At 50.1% G+C, this 24,336-nt stretch overlaps 1 protein-coding gene and 1 pseudogene across 2 annotated transcripts in view; both read left to right on the top strand.

Moving 5' to 3' along the window:
- The window catches only part of LOC309613809 (uncharacterized protein), a 335,392-nt gene that overhangs the window by 181,121 nt on the left and 129,935 nt on the right, over nucleotides 1-24,336 (top strand). The window lies entirely within an intron of this gene.
- On the top strand, nucleotides 12-3,439 carry LOC309606775 (thimet oligopeptidase-like; annotated as a pseudogene). The gene is made up of 7 exons: nucleotides 12-153; nucleotides 354-729; nucleotides 809-1,097; nucleotides 2,009-2,060; nucleotides 2,167-2,295; nucleotides 2,932-3,070; nucleotides 3,284-3,439. The product of its transcript is annotated as a thimet oligopeptidase-like (transcript).

Genomic DNA, 24,336 nt, shown 5'->3' with positions numbered 1-24,336 from the left:
CTGTCTCTGGGTTCCAGGAGAACTGCGCGATCCTCGGGGAGCTGGTAAGGCTGCAGGCTCAGAAGTCCCGCCTGCTGGGATTCAGCACGCGTGCCGACTCTGTGCTGGAGATGAACATGGCCAAGACCAGCCAGGTGGTGGCCACTTTCCTAGGTAACCCCGCCTCCCCGAGTCCCAGTGGGGACGGGGGTCAGGTGGACCTTGACTGGACGTGGTGCTGCCTGAGACCCCACTGTGTCAGCCCTTGGGGGTCGCCTTCCCCAACCCTTCATTCTGCCTCGAGGGGCGTGGGGTGGGGGGCGGCTGGGCGGCTGCCACAGGGACATAGCTGAGCCTCTCCCCTCCGCCCGCAGATGAGCTGGCCCAGAAGCTGAAGCCCCTCGGGGAGCAGGAGCGGCCCTGATCCTGGAGCTAAAGAAGGCTGAGTGCCAGAGGCGGGGCCTGCACTTTGACGGGCTCATCAACGTCTAGGACCTGCGCTACTACATGAACCAGGGGGAGGAGACGCGCTACCACGTGGACCAGTACCTGCTCAATGAGTCCTTCCCCATGCAGGTGGTCACGCGCGGGCGGCTGGGCATCTCCCAGGAGCTGCTGGGGCTGACCTTCGACCTGGAGGAAGGCGCCAACATGCGTCACGAAGATGAAGATGTGAGGCTCTACACGGTCCGGGACGCGGCCTCGGGCAAGGTCATCCATCAGCAAGTTCTACCTGGACCTCTACCCTCGGTGCATGCGTGGGGGAACCTGTTGGCCGTGGGCCGGGGCTCCTCTGTGGTAGCGGGGCCTCACCCGCGTCCCTCCCCAGGGAAGGGAAGTCCGGGCACATGGCCTGCTTTGGCCTGCAGCCGGGCTGCCTGCAGCAGGACGGGAGGCGCCAGATTGCCATCGCGGCCATGGTGGCCAACTTCACCAAGCCTACGCCCAACCCGCCCTCCCTGTTCCAGCATGATGAGCTGGAGACCTACTTCCATGAGTTCTGGCAAGCGATGCACCAGCTCCGCTCCCAGGAGGGTGCGGGCGAGGGGCTGAAGGCAGGGGGCGGGGAGGGCCCGGGCTCTCCCGTGGTCCTCAGGCAGGCCCTCGCCACGGGATTCTTCCGCTGATGTCACCCCGCACGAGGAGACGCCCTCGGTGTCAGTTTCCATCATCAAACCCCACGCACTGGGCGCGTAAACAACGGAAGTGGATGTCCTCGAGACTCTGGAGGCTGGAAGTCCCAGATCAAGGAGTCAGGACTGGTTCCCTGCATGTTAAATACAGGTATTCAAGAGTTGCCTTTAAAAAAGACAAAATAGAAGAAAGGAACGTTGCATGCAAGGCTGGTGAGTGATGAGTGATGAGAACCAGAGGTTAGGCTCTGGGGCCGGGAGCACCACGCCCTGTGAGGCCCTGGGGCTGCTGCCAGTCTCGGTGGAGGCTCAGCAAGTCCCAGTGACTTCCCAATGTGGGGGGGGTCCCCAGATGAGCGTCTGGGCCCAGGACCCAGTGCTCGTTCAGTCTTCCTGCAGTCAGCCCTTCGTCCTGAGAGCGATGCTCTCACAGACTGCAACCGGAGCGCGTGGGGACACTTTACTGAGCTGTGCAGCCGTCACTACTGCCCTGTTCTGGAACATTTCCCTCACCCCAAAAAGGTCCCTCACGCCCTTAGTTATCATTCCCTCCCCTCCCCTGTCCCTGACAACCAGGAACCCACTCTGACTCTGTGGATCTACCTGTTCTGGACGTTTCCCCTCAGTGGGGTCACACCCTGTGTGTCCTTCTGTGTCTGACTTCTCTCGCTGAGCACCGTGTTCTCACGGTGCATCCACGTGGCAGCGAGTGGCAGGGCTTCACACCTTTGCGTGGTCGAGGGCCGGAAAAAAGACAAACGAAAAGAAGGGCACGTTGCCTGCGACTCTGGTGACAGCCGGGGATGAGAACCAGAGGGTAGGCTCTGGGGCCGGGAGCGCCGCGCCCTGTGAAGCCCTGGCGCTGCTGCCAGTCTCGGCGGGGCACGAGCAGCGCCGTCCCCCAGGAGCTGCTGGACAAGCTCATCAAGTCCCGGCTGGCCAACCCCCGTGCGGCCGGGCCGAGGGAAAGGAAAGGGGCTCCCGGACCGCCCGGCTGGAAAGCGCGGCCTGGACACAGTGCCAGCGCCCCCGTCTCCTTCCTCCCGCCCTCCAGGCCTCTTCAACCTGCGCCAGATCGTCCTGGCCAAGGTGGACCAGGCCCTGCACACGCAGACGCCCTCGGACCCGGCCTAGGACAATGCCCGCCTCTGCCAGGAGATCCTCGGGGTCCCAGCCACGCCAGGTAGCCAAGCGCACGCCGGGCCCACCTTAGCGGTCGGTTGGCGGCTACTGCCCAGGTCAAGAGGATCCTCTGGTGGTGTGTGAAGGGGGACCGACTGACGGGCTCTGGTCGAGGCTCGCTGACCTCTGGCCTCTTTCTGCCTGGGTTCCTGGGCTGGTCCCTCCAGCTGTGGCCCGCGGAGTCCGAGGGTGGGCTGGGCGTATCTGCACGTGCTTTCTGGAGAGCCTGGAAGAGGCAGGAGAGGGCTTCATACCCCGGACGGAACGCGTCGACGAGGTTTGCCCGTGCGTGTCGGTGCGGAGACGCAGTTCACTCCCTCGTGAGCGCTTTAACCCGCGCTCTCCCCGTGCTGGAGGGCGAGCCCTGACTCATCCCTCGGAGCCTCGGGCAGCTGTCCCTGTAAGAGGCTTAGGGGTGAACCCTCGTGAGCTTCAGCAGAAAGTCGGCAAAGATTGATTTGTGTCCCTCCACTGAGTTGCCCGCAAGGTCCCCGTTTTCTAGAAGTGTTGGGCCAATACTCCCTCTAGTGGCAGGGGACTCAGACAGGGCTGCTTTGAGGCCCCAAGCTCTGGGCTCTGGGGAAGGGGCACGGAGCGGCCAGGGGGCCGGGCAGGAGCCTCTCCGCGTGTGTCCCAGGGACCCACCTGCCTGCGACCTTCGGCCACCTGGCAGGAAGCTACGACGCCCAGTCCTATGGCTACCTGTGCAGCGAGGTGTACTCCGCGGACACGGTCCACACACTCGTTTCAAGCAGGAGGGCGTCCTGAGTGGCAAGGTGAGAGGCCGGCCTGCCGTGCAGACCAACACGGAGGTCCTTGGCCTGGGCCTAGATGCTTTTGCCGCCCGCCTGGGCCTGCCAGGCTCTGAGGGCCCTGCCCAGAACCCCCTGCTCCCCTGCCCTTTGTTGAGTCACAGCAGAGGTGGCCACACCCACACCCTCCGTGAAGGGGGTGCTCCACCCTCCTGCAGCCCCGCCCCCTCTCCTCAGGTTGCCATGGACTACAGAAGCTGCATTCTGAGGCCAGGGGGCTCCGAGGATGCCAAGGGCATGGTGAAGCTCTTCCTGGGTTGTGACCCCATGCAGGACGCCTTCCTCCTGAGCAAAGGGCTGCAGGTTGAGGGCTGCAAGCCGCCGGCCTGCTGACGGCACGGGGTTTTGCCCCCCCGGGCGGGCCGGGTGACTTAGCGCCCCGTCGGGGCGGGGGAGGGGCCGTGTGTCCTCCCAGCCCCCGAGTCCCCGGCGGCCGGCCTAGGCCAAAAGTCTCCACCTGGAAGTGTCTGGAAAGCCTGGCATCAAGGCTCCCCCTTGTTGCACTAATGCAATCCCTTCCTGGGGAGCTTTCCTGGTAACAAAACGGTTCTTTGAAAACGCAGCCATTAATAAAAAAGACTCTACTCCTGGTCTCTGCCTGCCGTCCCTTCCACCACAGGAGTGGCATGGGGGCCGTCACACTGGGGGGAGTTCTGACCTTGGTCGGGGATCAGCCCTGGGGCCGTGGTGACGCGTCTGGGTCACTGGGAGACGGCTGAGCTGTGGGGTGAGTTCAGACGGGGATGGTGCCCCGCACCCCGACCGGGCAGGCTCTCCAGTGAGGGGGTGTCAGTTTCCTGCCGGCCTCTCGCCCGTCACTGTTTGGCATCTCGGGGGCTGTGACTGGCTGGAGCTGGTTCTGGCGGTGGGCACAGCTGCGGGAAGCCCGGCTGTGGCTGTCCCTGTCCCCGTGTCCTGTCCTCCTGCTCACGGCCGGCCGGCTGGCTCCCTCTGGTCATCGGCAGCTGCTGAAGTCTGGACCACAGCAAGGGGCCGCCTTCCTGGGTCCTAGCAATTCTTCCCAAAGGCCTTAGGGATGTGTTTTGGTGGCAGTAGGAATTCAGAGAGGGTGCTGCACCACTGGAGCGGTAGGGTGGCTCTGGACCGTCCCGTGTGTCCTTCCCTGGCCTTTGAGCTCCTTGGGAGCCCTGCCTCCACAAAGGATGCCAGGCAGCGGAACGAGGGCGCGGGCGGCGCCCCGACCTTCTCCCCGTGGCCCAGGCGGGCAGGCCGTGCCACGCTCTGTCCTCCCCTCAGCCTGCCCGCCCGTTCTGTTGTTATTTTACCGAAGAGGACACAGACATTCAGAGAGGCTAGGGTCCATGCCTGAGGTCTCATATCCAGTAAGTGTCAGAGCCGGGGTTTGAACCCAGACAGCCTGTCCCGGAGACCGCGCCCTAACCTCTACACAAACCACCTCCTGGTTCCCTTTATTAGCACAAGACTCATTTCCCTGACAAGCCCAGGCCCCATAAAGGCAACCCTGCCTCCCCCACGTGACCAGCCCTTGCCAACTACTCACCCCAGTGGCAGAGGGACGAGCCACACAGGGGACCCGCCCATCTTGGCCATGGGGACACAGACACCCACTCACACCCAGAAGGACCTCCTCTTTACCTTAGGCCACACGCCCATGCCGAAGGAGCTGCTGTCTGCCAGCTGGTGCAGGTACAGTTCTGTCCTGGAAACAGAGAAGGGACCAGAAGTAAGGGAGGACCCACCCACACCAGTGGCCTGGCAGGGCAGGTGGGCATCATGGCACGGGGCTCCACAGAGTGCCCCAGGTGGCCCCGGGGTCTGCCTCAGGCCCTGGCCCTGCCTCCCGAATATTCCTCACTTGCTGCCCTCAGTGGGCCCTTCTTAAGTGAAGGCCTTCCAGAAGCTTCCTTACTCCTCAGTTACCCTGCTCTGAAAACTGGGAGTTTCCTCCCTAATCTGCCCTCTCTCCAAAGGGTAAGGTGCCCCTCTGGCCTTAGCCAGGAGGCTCAGGACAGGTTGGGCCTGCCCTTCAGACGGGGGTGGAAGGCAGGAGACAAATGATGGGGGACGCAGAGGCAAATTGAAAATTATCACCCCTCGCCTGGGGTGAGCACTCCCTGGAGCTTCACTAGATAGAACCTTACTCATTCGTTCAACAGATGAGGAAACCAAGGCTCAGAGACAGGGAGCCACATGTCCAAGAATTCCCAGGAGTCAGCGAGGGGCAGAGATGACTCCCTGGGCCACCTCCCCCAGAAGGCCCTCCCAGATGAGTCTTGTGGCTTCTCTGCTGTTCCACCTGGTGCCTCCTCGCCCTGAGCTACCTCAGGTGCACCCAAGGCTCTCACAGAGTTTAGGAGCTTCTGGAAGATTTGGGGTCTGCTGTTCCTTGCCCACCTCCCACGCTGCTGTCAGAACCTGTACCAAAATGTCACCGTCACAGCAGACATCCACCACCACCCCCCAGCGTGTATAAAGAGCCATATGTGAATTATCTCACTTAATCCTGTAAGGTCAGCAGTCAAGGTACTATTTCCACTTTACAGAGGAAGAAACGGAGGTTCAGAGCAGGTGACACCTGGCCAGGTTCACCCAGCCCAGGAGCAGTACCAGGCAGCAAGAATCAGAGGCCAGATTCCTAACCACTGGGCTCCACTGCCTCTCACCTCTGGGCAGAGGCAGGGCTGGGGCCCTGGAGAGCGGAGGCCCTTTGTCTCACTGCCCTCGGCTGTCCCTGCTCAGCCCAGTCGCTCACCTGAGAGCCAGGTCCAATCCGGATAGCATCTGGGAGAAAACCTCGAAACTGCCTTCCCCTTCCAGCTGCCGGGCCACGTGGCTCTTCTCCAACAGCATCGTCTGCCAGGGGAGAGGACAGGCGCCGGTCAGCACGAGGCCCCGCTAGGCTGCCCGCACACCCCCACCAACCCCCAGGCCCACTCTTCGAGGCAGCACCTCAGGCCCCAACTTGGCTGGACGCCTCCAAATCAAAACGTGCCAGGCCTTTGTCTCACTGATTCAGCGTCCACGCAGGCAATCAACGAATGCAACGGGCTCATTCCGATGAAGGAATCCAAGGGTACTAACAATTAACCCAGAGCCGCCCTCCAACACACTCTTATGCAACCGAAGCCCTTAATAACTTGACCCACATGGTGATGCACGGTAGACTTTCAGGGCCGGGACAGAAAGGGATTTATCGTGCACCAGCGAGTCTGGGTATTCTCCTAGCTCCGCATACAAACAACCCTTCTAATAACCTAATCCTGTTTTCTGTTCAAACAGAATGTTGGCGGGGGCGGGGCGGGGGGGGGAAGGGGAGGAGCCAGGTGATTTCAGAGAGAGGAACAAACAGGCCATGTGCCTGTCACACACGGGCTGCCGCAGAAGGCCAGCGAGCGCCTGTTTAATTTCAGCTTACGCTTTTAAGACCCAGCTAATGAGTGGCTGAATTATGTATCTACTCATGAATATTTCATCCCTGTGATACTCCGAGGCACAGACGAGCTGGCCTGCTCCGGGAGGAGATGTCTGGGCACTGAGTGAGGTGGGGAGGAGCTGGCCTTGGCCTGGGGAGCGATGACCATTTAGACACATTCCAGGGTCCCAGCTGGAGGCGTGGGCCCTGCTGAGTGGGGCTGAGGCTACTGCAGCCCCAAAGAGCCCCCTCTCCCTCCCACCCAGAGGCCTCACCTGGAGCTGGGCGGCCGTGACTCGGCCTGTGGCGTTCAAGTCCAGTGACATCACCATGGAGCACCGGGTGGCACAGCGGCTGTGGCCGGTGAACACGGAGCCAAAGGCCCGGAGGACAGTGAAGGTGGCTCGAATCTTCTCCACTGGTGGGGCACAGACAGGGCATCACCCGTGGCCCGGGTGCTGCCACCCCCACCTCTCACAGGACCCCATTCTGGCCCCAGGCCCCAGCAGGGGCCCCTCCACTCCCCCAACTCAGCTCTAAGCCACACCTCTTCCGCTGCTGGGCTGGCCCTGTGCTGCAAGCAGGGGCGCGGGGTGAGCAAGAGTGAGCCCAGAAGGGGAGATACACACACCTAGGATTGGTACGATCTGAGTGACAAGGGCTGCCCTAGGGCCTCCTGGGCCTGGTGGAGTCTAGGAGGAGGGCAGAGCATTAACATTCTTGGACCTGCTCTCGGGGAACGCCCATCACAGCCAGCTCAAAAAGCCCAGCAGTCCCAAGCTTTTTAACATAACTATTTAACAAGCACCCACTATGTGCTAGGCACCTGGATACAGCCTAGCCTGACTCCCACTCCCCCAACACACACTTTCAGCAGATCTACATTCTGGGAGGGCCTCTCCTTGCTGTATCCCCAGCTCCTCACAGGGCTCTAACCTGGGCCAGGTGCAGAACAGGTGATCAATAAAGCATTGGAATAAGCCCAGTGGAGAAGCAGGATAGTACAATGGTTAAACAAGCTTGAATATGGCCTCTCCCCGTTGTTAGTCACCTGATTTGGAGCGAATAAATTAACCCCCCTGTGCCTCAGATACCCCATCTATAAGATGGGGGTAATAATAGTACTTACTTACCTCATGTGGTTGCCACAAAGACTAAAAGCTTTAATAATGTAAAGTGCTCAGAACATGCTCCAAATGTGGTGGTGTTAGTATTGTTTGTTATTATTAGAAAAGCAATACTGCCTGGGCCATATATTCTCAGCAGGGGGAATACTGCCCCCAAGAGGGCAGAAACTGATTCTTGAGGATGGGGGCAGTTTTCCTTTCTTATGTATAGAATAGAGCACAGATACACACACACACACGTCTGTGTGTGTCTGTATATATATACACACATACACACACACTGCATAAACAAATATATGGTGAATCTATGGCATTAACTTTTCATGGTGGGAGACGATTAGGAGAAAGAACAACTAAAAAGGCTCCTCAGAGGGGCAACAATACATTGAGGACACTGGCCCAGGGGTAACAGCTCTGGAGCCAAACTGTCTGTGTTTGAATCTCGGTGCTAGGATGTATGAGCTGTGTGGCCTTGGGCAAGCTGGTTAACCTCCCTGCGTTTTAATGGCCTCATCTATAAAATTCAAATAATAATAATGTCTACCTTATAGGGATGTTTTAAATAATAAATAAGTTAACCTGCTTGGAATAGAGCCTGGCGCGTAAGTCCTCAGCAAGCATTTACCACGATCCCCATCAATATTGTAATTATTATCACCAACTGACACTATTTTTTATTGAAGTATAGTTGATTTACAATGTTGAAACTCTTTCTTTAATGCCCAGCTCAAACATCATTTCCTCAAGGAAGCCCCCCGGCCCCTTCTCTGTGCTCCCTCCGCCTCTCCCCTCCCCAGCTCAGCCAGCAAGCGGTGCAGAGCACTGGAGTCTGGCACAGATGTGCAGCTGAGTCTCCCTTCCGGCTGTCAGTGCCTCCTTGTCTTTGTTTTTACTTATCGGGTCCTCTGCACAGTCCAGTGGGCTGTGCGCTGCACAAGGACACCACACCTAAGGGCACAGCATTTATATCAGATAGCCATAGGCCTGTATACTTATTAGGATGATGGCCCAGAACGTGGTGGTCAAGTGTTTGGTTCTAACAATGTCAATGCGTGACGACGGTTCCACATGTGGCAGTGAGTGTCTTAGGCAAGGAGTACCTGTTTCTAATTCACACAAAAGTACCCAACAGACTAGGGGTGGCCCTGCCCAGAAGCCAGCACAGGGTCTGCACACAGGTGCTCAGTGAACGCTAGCTGAGCAGATATAAGAGCCGCCCAGCACCCCCTCTGACTCTCCCTTCCCTTCCCCCACGCCACCGCCCCCACCACGTCCCAGCTGCACGTCACCTGGAGACCACTGTACCTGAGACCCTGCCATCCACACTGCCTGCCATCCCCACCAGGTGCTCCAGGACCTGCTCGCAGCAGGTGGTCTTGCCAGCACCGCTCTGGCCCAGGGCCACGATGCTCTGGTCCCTCTGCTGGCTCAGCAGAGCCCAGTACGCCCGCTGGGCCAGGGAGCCAACGTGGGCGGGTAGGCCATCCCAGCAGCTCCTGGGCACCTGCAGGAAGAGCGCCGGCATCAGCCTTCCCACCCGGCCGGGGCCCAGGGAGCACTCCATAATGCTCCAACCCGGCCTCAAGCCCAGATCCACGTCCATGCCTCCCATCCTACTCCAGCCTTGTCAGAGACGTCGTGCATTTTTCTGGGGAGAGCCCAGCCTGGAGATCTAGTCCTGCCACTGGCTCGCTGTGAGTCCTTGGGCAGCCTTGGACCCTGCTCTGAGCCTGGCCTCTTCTTCAGCCAATGAGAGGCTTGAACTAAAGCTGCATTAGCTCATGGGGCTCATCTCACTTGCTACACAAAGGACTGGATCGTACCTGTCTGAAATGAAGCAGGTGGATAAAATGGCTCAATTGATGAGTGACGTCTGCCATGGAAACAGAATGGGGCATGGGGGAATTGGCGGTACGTGTGCTATGTATTTGCTATAACAGATTTAGATACCGGAAGCCCCTTTGACTTCATTCATTCATCCATCCATACATTCATTCACTCAGTAAAAAAAAAAAAAATTCATTGAGTGTCTACTACATAGCAGGCACTAACCCAGGCACTGGGGGCACAACACTACTCAAGGCGAATAAAGGAAATCTCTGCCAACCGTGAGGAGATATCATTATACACCTATTAAGATGGCTAAAAAACCGGTTTTTAATTTTTTTTGACACACTACCAAGTTCTGGTTAAGATGCAGAGCAAGTGGAATTCTCCCACAATGCTACACAATACAGCCACTCTGGAGAACAGCTTGGCAGCCTCTTTTACAGTGATACATACACTCGTCATCCAACTGAGCAACCCCACTCCTAGGTATTTACCCAAGAGAAATGGACATTTGTGTTCACCAAAAAACCCTCTGTCACTGGTTATATTGAGTAGGTATTCAAAATCATCAACAACCTAGAAACAACCCAAATGTCCCTCAACTAAAGAACTAAGATAACCAACCACCCTGGTTTTAGCACTGAAAGTCCCATGTCCCAGAAAAACCATTCCCTCCCACGGAAACCAGGACAACTGGTCCCCCTCCGAACAGATAAACAAAGCTGTGCAATAAAATACAATAGAATAAAAGAACTAACGGCTCACAGCTGCAACAATATGGGTGAATCTCAAATGCGCTGTGCATTGTGATAAGTGGAAGAAGCCGATTCCAAAGGTTACACGCAGTACAATCCCATTTATATGACTTTTCAGAAAAGGCACAACTAGGGAAAAGGGACAAAAGAACAGATTAGTGGCTGCCCAGGGCGGGACATGGGGGAGGGGATGACCACAAGGGTATGGAGAACTTTTGGGGGTGATGGGAACTGTCCTGTAATTGATGGCAGAGACAGTTTCACAACTATACGTGTTTGTCAAAAACTTACAGAAGTGAACACTAAAAAGGGTGACATTAACTGTATGTAAATTATACCTTAATAAACCTGACTTAAGACAAAAAAAGCCCTGCCTGTAGAGCTTGCTTTCCTTTGGGAGAAGACAGATGATAAAAAACCAACTAATTAAATTATACTCAACGGGAGTCATTTGAAAGCCATGAGCTTGGATGAGATCACCAAGGAAGTGGGCGTTTAAAGAGGGAGACAGAAGAGGTGTAGGGATGGGGCACCCAGACTTGGAGAGATCAGGGACCAGCAAAGGAGGCTGAGAGGGAGGGCCAGCGGGACAGAAGGAAAACCAGGAGAGCGGAATTCCTGAGCTGCGGAAGGGAGTGATGGCAGGAGGAGGGAAGGACCAGCCCCTGAAGTGCTGCTGAGGGTCAAGTCAGAGGAGGCCGGAGAATTGTCCACTGGGCTTGGCAGCATGGAGGTCACTGTGACCTTGACAAATGTCTGCTTAGCGTGGTTTTCAGGGAGAACGGAAGAGGGCGGTGGAGGTAGTGAGGGCAGTAGAAAGGCACCAAAGGGAGCAGGGAAACGGGCCTGGCTGGAGGAGGACCTTGGAAGCCCAGGATGCTAAGCGGGTGACAAGTGGGCTAGCATCCACCCTCCCAGTGGCTTGGCAGGACCAGGGGCACAAACTCCGGTGTGGCGGCCCTCCCCCTCCCCGAACCCCCAGCCTGGGGCTAAGGAGCACCCCCAGTGCACTGTTGGCCTTTCCTACCCCGAGGCCCCCAGGAACAGCAATGAGTCCCCATCCTGACACAAATCAAAAGGCTCACAGACCTACTAGAGAATGGACCTGAGGATATGGGGAGGGGGAAGGGTAAGATGTGACAAAGTGAGACAGTGGCATGGACATATATACACTATCAAACGTCAAACAGAGAGCTAGTGGGAAGCAGCCGCAGAGCACAGGGAGATCAGCTTGGTGCTTTGTGACCACCTAGAGGGGTGGGATAGGGAGGGTGGGAGGGAGGGAGATGCAAGAGGGAAGAGATATGGGAACATACGTATATGTATAACTGATTCACTTTGTTACACAGCAGAAACTAACACACCATTGTAAAGCAAGTATACTCCAATAAAGATGTTAAAATAAATAAATAAATAAAAAAGGCTCAGCAGGACCCCAAACCTGGCAAAGTAGGACAAGCCGCCACACTGGCTGGACACAGCCTAAGGGAACGCAGCGGGCAGGGGGTCCTGAGGTCCGAGCCTCGGAGCCACCTGCCGCTTTGGAAACATAAAGTTCAAGGGCCAGGCTATCCCAATCGTCAGCCTTCTCAGGCCTGCAGGGGAACAGGGAGGATTCTGCAGACCCAGGCCCCACAGTCACACACAGGTACCCCCTGCATGCTTGCACACGGGCATGCTCAAGGGCACACGCACCCAACAGCTGCAGAGGCCTCTGCACACAGGTGTGCCCATCTACACCCCACGCAGTCACAGCACACTCACCCCAAAAGAGGCCTGCACCCCCAGGCACGCACCCAGCTCCCAGCCACCCGGCAAGCCCAGACCCCCAGTGAGAGAGGCCCCCAGCCCTGCCTGGAGCCCTCCTAGCCCATCTTCAAGGAGGCCTCAGTCCCAGCCTCACCGCAGGTCTCTGCTCCCACCTGGTGGCCATTTGAGGAACCAGAGGGGACTCAGCCAAAGACAGAAGGAAGCTGTGGGTGTGGGAGGCAGCGTGACTTGAGGGGGACCCACGCCCACCGCAGGGTTACAGGGGCTTAGGGGGATCACGGGACTCAAGTTCCTCCTACCAGGTTGGGTCCCAATCCCCGCACTTTTAGGCTCTTTGACCCAGGCCGTGTAGCAGACGCCGCAATCGAGGACAGTCACGGTCGAGAGAACTGGGCTTGCGGAGAGACCTGTGACAAACACCCCTCCCAGGGGCCCCTAAGGAACCAGAGCAGGCTCTCGGGGCCTTGGGCTGCAGTAACAGAAGCACAGCCTGCCTGGCAACGGAGGGGAGAGTGCAGCGTCGCCCTTCCAGGCTAATGAGAACCTACTGTATAGCACAGGGAACTCTACTCAATGCTCTGTGGTGACCTAAATGGGAAGGAAATCCAAAAAAGAGGGGATATATGTATATGTATAGCTGATTCACTTTGCTGTACAGCAGAACTACGCTCAAATAAAATTAATTTTTTAAAAAAGGTGCCTTTTGTTATGTTAATGAGGTGACTTTTGGAAAGCCAAATATATATGAGATGACCAAATATATATATATATATATATATATAATATTTTTTTTTCCTTTCTAGATTACCAGTTTATTATAAAAAGATCTAACTCAGGAACAGCCATATGGAAGAGACGCACAGGGCAAGGTATGGGGAAAGGGGTGCAAAGCTTCCATGCTGTCCCACCTGGCACCTCCCTGGGTACACCAATCCAGAAGCTCTCCAAACTCCATTCTTTTTTTTTTTTTTTTTTTTAATAATTTTGAAGAACGTTTTTTTAAAATTATTTATTTATTTATTTATTTTAGTTGTGTTGGGTCTTCGTTTCTGTGCAAGGGCTTTCTCTAGTTGTGGCAAGCGGGGGCCACTCTTCATCGCGATGCGCGGGTCTCTCACCATCGCGGCCTCTCTTGTTGCGGAGCACAGGCTCCAGACGCGCAGGCTCAGCAGTTGTGGCTCACGGGCCCACTTGCTCCGTGTCATGTGGGATCTTCCCAGACCAGGGCTCGAGCCCGCGTCCCCTGCATTGGCAGGCAGACTCTCAACCACTGCGCCACCAGGGAAGCCCCAAACTCCATTCTTTTAATTTCACTGAAGCTTCGTTATGTAGACAGGATTAACTGATTCAACCTCAAGCCCCTCTCCCCTTCAAGGGGGTGGGGGGGAGGGTGGAAGAGACTGAAAGTTCCAATCCTCTAATTCTGGTTGGTTCCCCTGGCAACCAGCCCCTTCCTTAGGGGCTTTCCAAAAGTCACCTCATTAACACAAACTCAGGTGTGGTTGAAAGGGTTTTGTTATGAATATCAAAAGACACTCCTATCTGGAAATTCCACGGGGTTTAGAAGTTTTGTGCCAGGAATGAGGGACAAAGACCAAATATATATTTTATTATACCTACTGCCTAATACTAAATCTTACTGCTAATAAGGTAAGTACAATTAAAACGATAGTGAAATACCATTTTCACCTATCCAATTGGCCACATGGAAAAGTTTGATATTACTCTGTGTTGGTGAGGATACTGGGGAACAGGCAATCTCATACACTGCTAGCTAGTGCAAGTATGAAGGGCAGCATCTGCTGAAATTTTCAATGCATATTTCCTTTAATCCAGCAAGTCCACTTTTGTGGGCAATTCAGAACCCTCTCTAGAATAAGGGTCAGCAAATTTTTTTTTTCCAAAAAGGGCGAAAATGTAAATATTTTAAGGTTTGGGCCACGTGGGAGATGGCCAAATATATATTTTTGGTCCGAATGACCAAATATGTATTTTTCTTCATAAATCACAATATTGCACCCAGCTCAATAAAAATCTCCAAATGCTTTGCACATCAGCTGGCTTTGACAAGTCTTCACCTCTCCCCCCACCCCCTTCCTCTCTCCCTAAATCATGCTCTGAGTGTTTCTTGAAGAAATAGAAAAATCTTGGCTCCTCCAGCACATTGCCTCTCCACTCTCCATATTTGTGGTTGCCTCACTGACCCAGGTTGGCCACACGTCCCTTGCCAGCCACCTTACAGCCTGGTGAGATCCTGGACCTCCCAGATGGGCCTCCTGGCCTAGGGATGACCAGTAATATTTCTCTCAAATGCTAGCATCTACTGATCTGTAGTTGGGGACTGCCTGGAGTGTTGTATTGAGAAGGATCCTGAGCTATGGCTGAACTAGCAAGAAAGTGTGTGGTGATTGACTAGCAATGTCTGCCATGGGCGCAGGAATGGTTCGGAGTGGTGCCTGTGCCAAGTATTTGCCATTTCCAGCCTGGGGCTTCCCCTGCCACAGTGAGGCAAGAGGCTGGTCAGTCTTTTGCTGGGAGGCTCCCCTGACTGCTCCATCACAGGGCTGTCTTTCTACCCCTGCTCCCTTGCTACCTGGAGTTTTGCTGTCTAATACGGCAGCCACTAGCCACATGGGGCTATTTCAATTTAAATGAATTAAAATTAAATTAAAACCTCAGGGGCTTCCCTGGTGGCACAGTGGTTAAGAATCCGCCTGTCAATGCAGGGGACACGGGTTTAAGCCCTGGTCCGGGAAGATCCCACATGCCTCGGAGCAACTAAGCCCGTGCACTACAACTACTGAGCCTGCGCTCTAGAGCCGGTGAGCCACAACTACTGAAGCCCACGCACCACAACTACTGAAGCCCGCGTGCTACAGCCCGTGCTCTGCAACAAGAGAAGCTACCACAGTGAGAAGCCCTCACACCACAACGAAGAGCAGCCCCCGCTCGCCGCAACTAGAGAAAACCCGTGCACAGCAACGAAGACTCAACGCAGCCAAAAATAAATAAATAAATAAATAAATAATTTAAAAAAACACACACGTAAGATGATTTTTTTTAAAAAAGATCTGTATGTAGAACACTGAGCACCTAAGGGCTCGATTATGGGCTGTTATCATTCAAACGGGACTGATACAGAACTTTTCAAAGCTTCTGCTTCTGAGGTTTACACGTGCTGCTATGCGTAAGCCGGAAACTGATCATCACCATCTTTACATCACTTTGTGAAGTCATAACAATGGTGTTATGCATCTAGGGTTTTACAGGCAGTCCCAATTTCACATATTTAACACATTCTCCTGCCAAGAACCAAATACTTTATTTCAAAAATAAAATTACACTTCAGAACATAATATGGTAACCAGAGCCGAACCTAAGCTCCCACAATAACAACCAGAAAACTGGACAAAGTATATGAAGTAACTGTTTTCAGACACAGAAGGGGCTAGAGTCCCTGAAAGAAGGGAAGCAAACTAGGAGGACCCCAGGCTGCGTCAGCTCTTCGCCTGGAGGCACTTTCTGAAATGTGGTGCTGGGAGGGGGACCCAAGCAGACCATGGTGGTCCTGCCGAGGCAAAGGCACCAGGAGTTCACGGAAGACGAGGTGCCTGGAAACACCAGAAAAATAAATGAAATGAAGAGCTATATAGCTATTATAAGCCAGTGGTGATGACAACTTACTAGGATATACTCAATCCAAAAGAAGACTGGAGAAGAAAAAAGCAACAAGGAAACAAATAATACATACGAGATTTAAATCCAACTAAATTGGTAATTATTCAAGTGTAAATGGTCTAAATAGTCTAATTACAAGGCAGAGGTCAGAGAACAGACATACCATGCAAACACTAATATCAAGAAAGCTCGAGTGATTATAACAATATTAGACAAAGTAGACGTCAGAACAAATATATTATTACCAGGACAGACTTCTCATCATGATAAAAGTGGTAGATTCATCAAGATGACATAACAATCATAATGTGTGTGTACTGGGAATTCCCTGGCGGTAAGTGGTTAGGGGTCCATGCTTCCACTGCAGGGGGCACAGGTTCAATCTCTGGTCGGGGGACTAAGATCCCGCAAGCTGCATGGTACGACCAAAAAACAAAAAAATACCGTGTGTACCTATCACAGGAGATGCAACAATGCCTCTCCTAGGCACTTACCAAAGAGAAATGACAGCATTTGTTCACAACAAGACTTGATGAAAAATATCCATAGCAGCTTTACTCATAATTTCCCTGAACTGGAAACAACCCGATGTCCATGAAAAGTGAAGTGTGTTAATAAGTCCATACATTGGAATACTATTCAGCAATAAAAGAAACAAAAATCCCAACACAAGCAACATGATAATGAACCTCAAGGAAGAACATGGTGCTGAGGCAAAGGGGCCAGACCCAAAAGAGTGCATAGGATTTGATTCTATTGATAGGATGTTCTAGAAAAGGCAAATATAATCTATTGTGACTGGAAGCAGAAGCAGATCAGTGTTTGCCTGGGGCTGGGTGGGATGAGCTATTTAGAAACGGGCCCAGAGTGTACTTTTTAAAGTGATGGAAATGGTCCATATATGGATCGTGGTAACAGGTATGCGGGTGCACACTTTTGTCAAAACTCAAACTCTATACTTAAATTGGATGTATTTTATTGTGAGTGTTTTATACCTCAATAAAATTGCTTTTTAAAAGAACAAAAGCATACAGCATATTTATCAGTAAACAAAGAAAAATTAAGTAACAACTGGATCCTTAGACATGTGGTATCTCACGAGAAGGAAATCAGGCATATTCTGAAAGAGATAAGCTAAAAAGTAACACTAGAAGAAAAGGGCCCAAATCAATGTTCCCAATAAGCTATCCTATTTCAAGTTCTCTTCCATCACCAATTCTGAACCCACTTCTTGGTTTAAAAGTAGAAGCCACAAAACAAACCTAATTTCAATCTTCTGAAATAGTCATAGATTATATGGTAAGCAAATGAATTATGAAAGAGCAAACTTTGAAGACAATGAATTAAAAAATAAAATCAAAGCAGTGAAATATTTCCAGTAAGGAAAAAAAAAAAAGATTTCTTTGGAGAGTAAGTGCCTCTTACAAGGGAAGAAAGAATATGTGCTTCTTGAAGAAGCTGTCCTAGTTGCTCTCACTGTGTTCTACTGTTATAAACAGTCTCTTTGAGGGACTAAAGCAATTCTCTCTGCCCCCACCTCCATCCACACTTTGCTGGGATTTCTCTTGGAAACCACCAAATCACAAGAATCTTCTCTGTTCATCAGCGAGCAGAGTTGGGACAAAGCTCTGAACTCTAAGGCTGACCTAAAAGCATCACGCAGAACACAGAGCGGGTGTGACAATACTCTTCAGCAGACGGCCCACTGTGCAAAGCAAGCAAGTCACCTTAATTCCGAGATGCATGAACACAGTCATCGCCCTACACCCTCAGGCTCTTGCCTGAGCCTTTCTTTCACCTTCTGACCCCAGCTGAACCCAAGCACATGGTACCCTGCAAGCCCCTGTGCCTCCCACCCGCTTTTGTACCACAGCACAATTCACTGCAAATCTATCCTCCCATCTTCAGATGACTTCTCACCACCTCCACTGCTGGCCGCTGGTCCCAAAGCCGGGATCATCTCTTGCTGAGCGCTGCAGCATCTCCTGCTTCTTGCTTCCACAGCACCGAGACGATGCTGCATGAGCACTTGAGTCAGGGTGTGCCGCCCCAGTGCTCAAACTTTCCTGTGCCCCATCCCAGGACCAGTAAAAGTGGAGATCCTCGTGATTGCCTAAAAAGCTTCGCCAACCACCCCCCACCTGTCTCGCGGTCCCTCGCACTCAGCCCCTTGGCTGCAGCCACCTTGCTCTTCCTCCACCACGTGGTTCCAGTCTTAGGGTCTCTGCCCTGCTGAGCCCTCTGCCTGGACCCACTTCCCCCCAGTACACAGGGGCTCAGCCCTCACACCTCCCCAGGACGCTGTTCAACCGTCCCTTTATAAGTGGTGCCTTCTCCAAACACCCTTTTGAAACTGCCGCACATACCGGCAAGCCCTGCCCCCCTCTGGCCTCTACAATTCTCCACAACATTTACTACTGTGCGGACAGTGTGTATTCGTTGGTCTGTCTCCCGCCCCCCCCCCCAACCCCCCGGTAGAATGTTAGCTCCAGGGACTTCCCTGGTGGTCCAGTGGCTAAGTGCAGGGGGGCCCGGGTTCGATCCCTGGTCAGGGCACTAGATCCCACATGCCACAACTAAGAGTTCGCATGCTGCAACTAAAAGATCCCACGTGCCACAACTAAGACCCAGCGCAGCCAAATAAATAATTAAATAAGTATATTAAACAAAGAATGTCAGCTCCATAGGGGCACCCATAGCAGTACTACTCACGGATGCATGGTACACAGTGAAAGTCACTGAACGAATGACGGAATTTTTAGTAGATTTCAAACAAAGCCCGAGAACCACCTCATAGCATATCTCTACATTTCCTGGTCTTGACTTTGACTAGAAGTAGGAATACTAAAATAAATCAAAAATAATGTATAAAACCCTCAGAAAAGGTATCTCCCAAAGAGCTAAAACCAGGGGATATTAATGACAGTGCACTGCCACCTGGAATTTCAGGCGTTTGGGGCTCCTAAAGTCCTAAACCCGCCCAATCATCCCTCTACTGTCAGTTCAAAAAGCTGACGGTCAACTTTTCCAGTAGAGGTGATGTTTCCTGGGTCCTTAGAACTCTCTAGGAATATATATTAAGACCCCAGCTTTGCTAATATTGCTAGAGCATGTAGCATTTTCCCTTAATTATGTGGACCCAGGCAACGAGACAGCTACAAAGTTGAGTCAGTTGCAGATGTTGGCTGATTGGCTAGACTTTCCTTTTGGCTAAGAGTGGTTTCCCCACACTTGCCGTGGGATCTAAACTCATGGCGCTGAAACATCACCAGTAGCCCCTTCCAAGAATTTCGGAGACTTCTGGGCAGTAGTAAACACTCCTTACAGCTGTCTGATACTGGCATGCCAGAGGTCTGTGGGTTTCACATCCATCCTTTTGCAGAGTGAGCTGGTGGCAGGTGGAAAGTCCTCTGTGGCCTGACGCTGTTCTAGTCTCCCCTATGTGCTGTTTTGTTTAATAAGACATTTCCAGTGGAGCACTTAATATATATTAGATTCTCAATGTCTCATTCAACAAAGCACATAAAGCAGAGACCTGTGCACTGCCCCCAAATTCTGGATTTTAGTATCATGATATATTAACTAGGAATTGTATAGTTTATATGCTTTTTTAAAAAACAAACTCCAGCACTACTTACAATAGCCAAGACATGGAAGCAGCCTAAATGTCCGTCCACAGATGAATGGATAAAGATGATGTGGTATATATCAATATATACACAATGGTATATTATGCAGCCATAAAAAAGAATGAAATAATGCCATTTGCAGCAACATGGACGGACCTAGAGATGATCATACTAAGTGAAGTGAGTCAGACAGAGAAAGACAAATATTACATGGTATCACTTATACATGGAATCTAAAAAAATGATACAAATGAACTGATTTACAAAACAGAAATAGACTCACAGACATAGAAAACAAACTTATGGCTACCGAAGGAGAAACGTGGGGAGGGATAAATTAGGAGTTTGGGATTAACAGATACACACCATTATATATAAAATAGATAAACACAAGGACCTACTGTATGGCACAGGGAACTACATTCAGTATCTTGTAATAACCTATAATGGAAAAGAATCTGAAAAACAATATATATATGTATAGCTGAATCACTTTGCTGTACACCTGAAACTAACACAACATTCTATCAACTATACTTCAATTAAAAAAAAACCCAGGGCTTCCCTGGTGGCGCAGTGGTTGAGAATCTGCCTGCCAATGCAGGGGACACGGGTTCGAGCCCTGGTCTGGGAAGATCCCACATGCCGCGGAGCAACTAGGCCCGTGAGCCACAACTACTGAGCCTGCGCGTCTGGAGCCTGTGCTCCGCAACGAAAGGCCACGATAGTGAGGCCCACGCACCGCGATGAAGAGTGGCCCCCACTTGCCGCAGCTAGAGGAAGCCCTCGCACAGAAACGAAGACCCAACACAGACAAAACTAACTAACTAAATAAATAAATAAATAATAATTTAAAAAAAAGAACTTTGTAAGGTAGCAATTTCTGTCTTTCCAATGTATCCTTTTTATAATGAAACATACATTTTTTTTTCAAAGTCCATGGCAAGTATATTTCTTATGCCTTAGCCCCAAACGCCAAATATAATTTATGCATTCTTTCAACCCGAATGTTCTTTGAAAGCATGCTAAATATGTTTGAGACCAACGTTAATAAATATTTAAGAAATTAAAGTGAAAAGGAAAAATCGAAAAGAAAAGGCACCATACTGGAAAGAAAGGAGTACATTTGTTTTTATTCAGAGACAGGATCTTACATGTAGAAAATCCTGAAGAACTCACACACATACACACATACACAAATCTACTAGAACTAATAAATTAGTTCAGCAAGATTGTAGGATACAAGATCACCATACAAAATCCAATTCTATTTCCATGTACTAGCAATGAACAACCAAAAATGAAATTAAAGAAACAATTTCATCCATAATAGCATCAAAAACATTAAAATATTTGTGAGTAAATTTAAGAAGACACATAAGACTGAAAACTACAAAGCACTGCTGAGAGAAATTAGGGACGACGTAAACAACTGTAGAGACATTTCATTCATGGATTGGAAGACTTAATGTTGTTAAAATGACAGTTGTCTCCAAATCTATACATTCAACAAAATCCCTACCAAAATCTGAGTAGGCTTTTTTTTGAGGGGGGGCAGAAATTGAAAAACTGATGCTAAAATTCATATGGAAATGCAAAGGATCCAGAAGAGCCAAACACAAGTTTGAAAAAAAAAAGAAAGAAAAGAATAAAGTGAGAAGATTTTTATTTCCTGATTTCAAAACTTACTATAAAGCTACAGTAATCAAGACACTGTGGGACCAGCATAAGGACAGACATATACATCCACAGAACAAAACTAAGAGTCCAGAAATAAGTCCTTAAGTTTATGGTCAATCAATTTTCAACAAAGGTGCCAAGACAATCCAACGGGGGAAGAAAACGTTTTTATCTTCAAACAAAAAAACAAACTTTTTTCAGACAACTAGATAGCCACATGCAAAAAAAGATGAATTTAGACTCTTACCTCACGTTATACATGACAACTCAAAAATCAAACAAAGACCTAAGAGCTAAAATGCTAAAACACTTCTAGAAGAAAAAGAGAAAAAAATCTTTGGGGAATTCAGTTAGGCAAAAAGTTCTTAGATAAGACACTAAAATTCATTCCAAAAAGTTGTAAACTGGACTTCAAAATTAAAACCTTCTGTACTTCAAAAGTCACTATGAAGAAAATGAAAAAGAAGCCACTGACTGGGAGGAAGTATTTGTGAATTATACACATGATAAATAACATAAATAAAGACAATCAATTTTTTAAATGGGCATAAGATTTAAATAGATATTTCACCAAAGAAGATATAAGAATGGCTAATCACCACAAACATGTCCAATATCACTAACTGTTAGGGAAATGCAAATCAAGACCCCAATGAAGCACCACTTCACACCCACTAGGAAGGCTAGAATCAAAGACAACAGCAAGTGTTGATGAGGCTATGGCAAACCTGGAACTCTCATAAAATGATGGTGAGAATGTAAATGTAGTATAATTTAGAAAGCAACTAGTGATTCCTTAGAAAGTTAAACATGAATTCACCATACAGCCCAGCAATTCCACTCCTAGTTACATACCCAGGAGAAATGAAAACATACATCCACACTTGTACGTGAATGTGAACACAGCAGCATCGTTTGTAATAGACCAAAAGTGGGAATAATTCAAATGTCCATCAACTGGCGAAGGGATAAACAAAATGTGGTCTATCCACGTAATGGAATATTATTCAGCAACAAAAGGGAACGAGAGACCGGAACACACAATGTGGATCAACCTCCAAAACCTGGTGTTAAATGAAAGAAGCCATGTGCAAAAGACAAACAGTCTACAACCTGTAAGATTCCACTCATATGAAATGTTCAGAAAAGGAAAATTACTATAGAGACAGAAAGCAGATTATTGGTTGCCTGGGGATGGGAGCAGGAAGTGACTACAAGTGGGCACAGGGGGTCTCTTTGACACATGGAAATGTTTTAAAATTAGACTGTGGTGCTGGCTGCACAACTCAGAGTTTACTAAAACTCATCAAATTTACACTCATAGTGAGTGAATTTTATAACATGTAATATCATGCCTCGATAAAGCTGTTTTTCAAAGAGTAAAAGTTGCAAAATTTTGTTTTGACCAAAACCATGTTTCAAAGACACCAATTCTCACACGAATTCAAAAAGATCAATATTCAGACTCTGGATTAAGCTCTGAAGTCAGTGTGAGAAAATGAAATGTCTTCCATGGCAATAATGATGTGACGTCATAGTACTTTAACCATGATGTTCTTTATATATGAGAGTAACATTTGCATACTTTATGAATTAAGCATCTATTTTGGAGTCTCCTTATAATCGGAAACATCCTTCTCTAACAGGAGAGGGTATGCAGTCAGAGAAGTGAGTAGATTGTCAACAGACAGATGGAATTTATCAAATGTTATGTGCCCCACTTGCATATGATGAAATTATTTCAGTATATCACAGAAGAAAATGGTAGCAAAACATCTTAACCATACAAATTGATTTTAACCGACAAATTGATTTTACTGTCTATTTGATAACCAGTATCCCTTTAAAACCATTCTTTCAATGAGCCAAACCCAGGACACTTGTCAATCTCTAAATGAGTAAGTTTTACTGACAGCAAATTAGGAATCCACTTCATTGATGTCCGTTAAGACGTATGGTTTCTATGTAAGGATGAGGAAGATAAAGGCAGCTGTCATTTACTTAACCTTTTTTATTCTGGAAACCGGCAATTAAAAACAAAGAAGTTAAGCATTGATCCTGCTCTATTAGTCTTCTATTGCTGTGTAACAAATATCCACAAACTCAGTGACTTAAAAACACCACTAATAAATACCTCCCAGTTCTGGAGGTCAGAAGTCCTGGCTGGCTCTGCTGGGTTTTCTGCCTAGGGGCTCACAAAGCCAGAATCAAGGTGCTGGCAACCTGGGTTCTTATCTAGAGGCTCCAGGGAGGAATCTGCTCCCAAACTCATTCATGCTGTTGGCAGAATGCAGTTCCGAGGGCTGTAGGACTGAGGTCCCCGTTCCCTTGCTGCCTGCCAAGGAGGAGGGGTCACCCTCAGCTCCTCGACACACTCACAATCCTTCTCATGGGGCCCCCTCCACCTGCAAAGTTGCCAAGGGTGCGTCCCACCTTTCTCCTGCTTCAATCTCTCTGACTTCTGCTGCCGGCCTGAGGACATTCTCTGCTTTTAAAGGGCTGGTGTGAGCAAATTCAACCCACCCAGAACACAACCTTAATTATATCTGCAAAATCTCTTTCAGCGGGTTACCCCTGGGAGTAACCCCTGGAGGCTTTTAAAAGTCACGGGAGACGTCGCAGAAATCTGCCAACCGCACCTGACTGTCTTTACAGGCAAATATATAGCGCAAGTGGATGAGTAAAAAGCAGTCAACGTGGAAGGAATGGCATGATTAGCAAACTCACTGCTTCCTAACTTCCTAATAAAATAATCGATTTATGCAGAGATCGTCAGTGAAAATGAAACGAATGGCAGATGACAGCTGAATGAGGAGCCGGAGAGCTGAGCGCACCTGAGCCCACTTTAGAGAAGTGACGGACGGCAGAGCGGCCCCTACGTGTCATGTGCCTCTTGCTACAAAGTCCGAACCTAACACGCTAATCCAGCTGTTGGAGCTGGCTTTCAGCTCATAGGAAATTTAGGAAGCAGAAGTGCAATTTAAATGACACCACGAAAAAGCAAACAGAGAAATCCAGAATGTGGAACACTCTACAGCCGGCCCAGTTTCTTCAATACGTCAATTACCTGGGGGTGGGGGTGGGGGTGGGGTGGGGGGCTGTTCTGGATTAATGGGATGTTATTACCAATTACAATACAAGAACAATATTTGGATCCTGATTCAAAAAACACAAGAGTAAAAGGACATTTTAAAGTTAATCAGAAAAACCTGAATATGGACTCAGTATTAAAGTAAGAATCATCATTTTCATTGGTTGGCATAAAGGTCTTAAGGTTGTATGAGAAAACATTCAGATTTTTTAGAGACGCACATAGGGCTGAAATGCTACGAGGGGTTTGCTAATTGCTTTAAAATATTCCGGCAAC

Source organism: Balaenoptera borealis (assembly GCF_965194805.1).
Source record: "Balaenoptera borealis genome assembly, chromosome: 1".
NCBI classification, from domain to species: Eukaryota; Metazoa; Chordata; class Mammalia; order Artiodactyla; family Balaenopteridae; genus Balaenoptera; species Balaenoptera borealis.
This window is presented reverse-complemented; position numbering and strand designations above follow the sequence as displayed.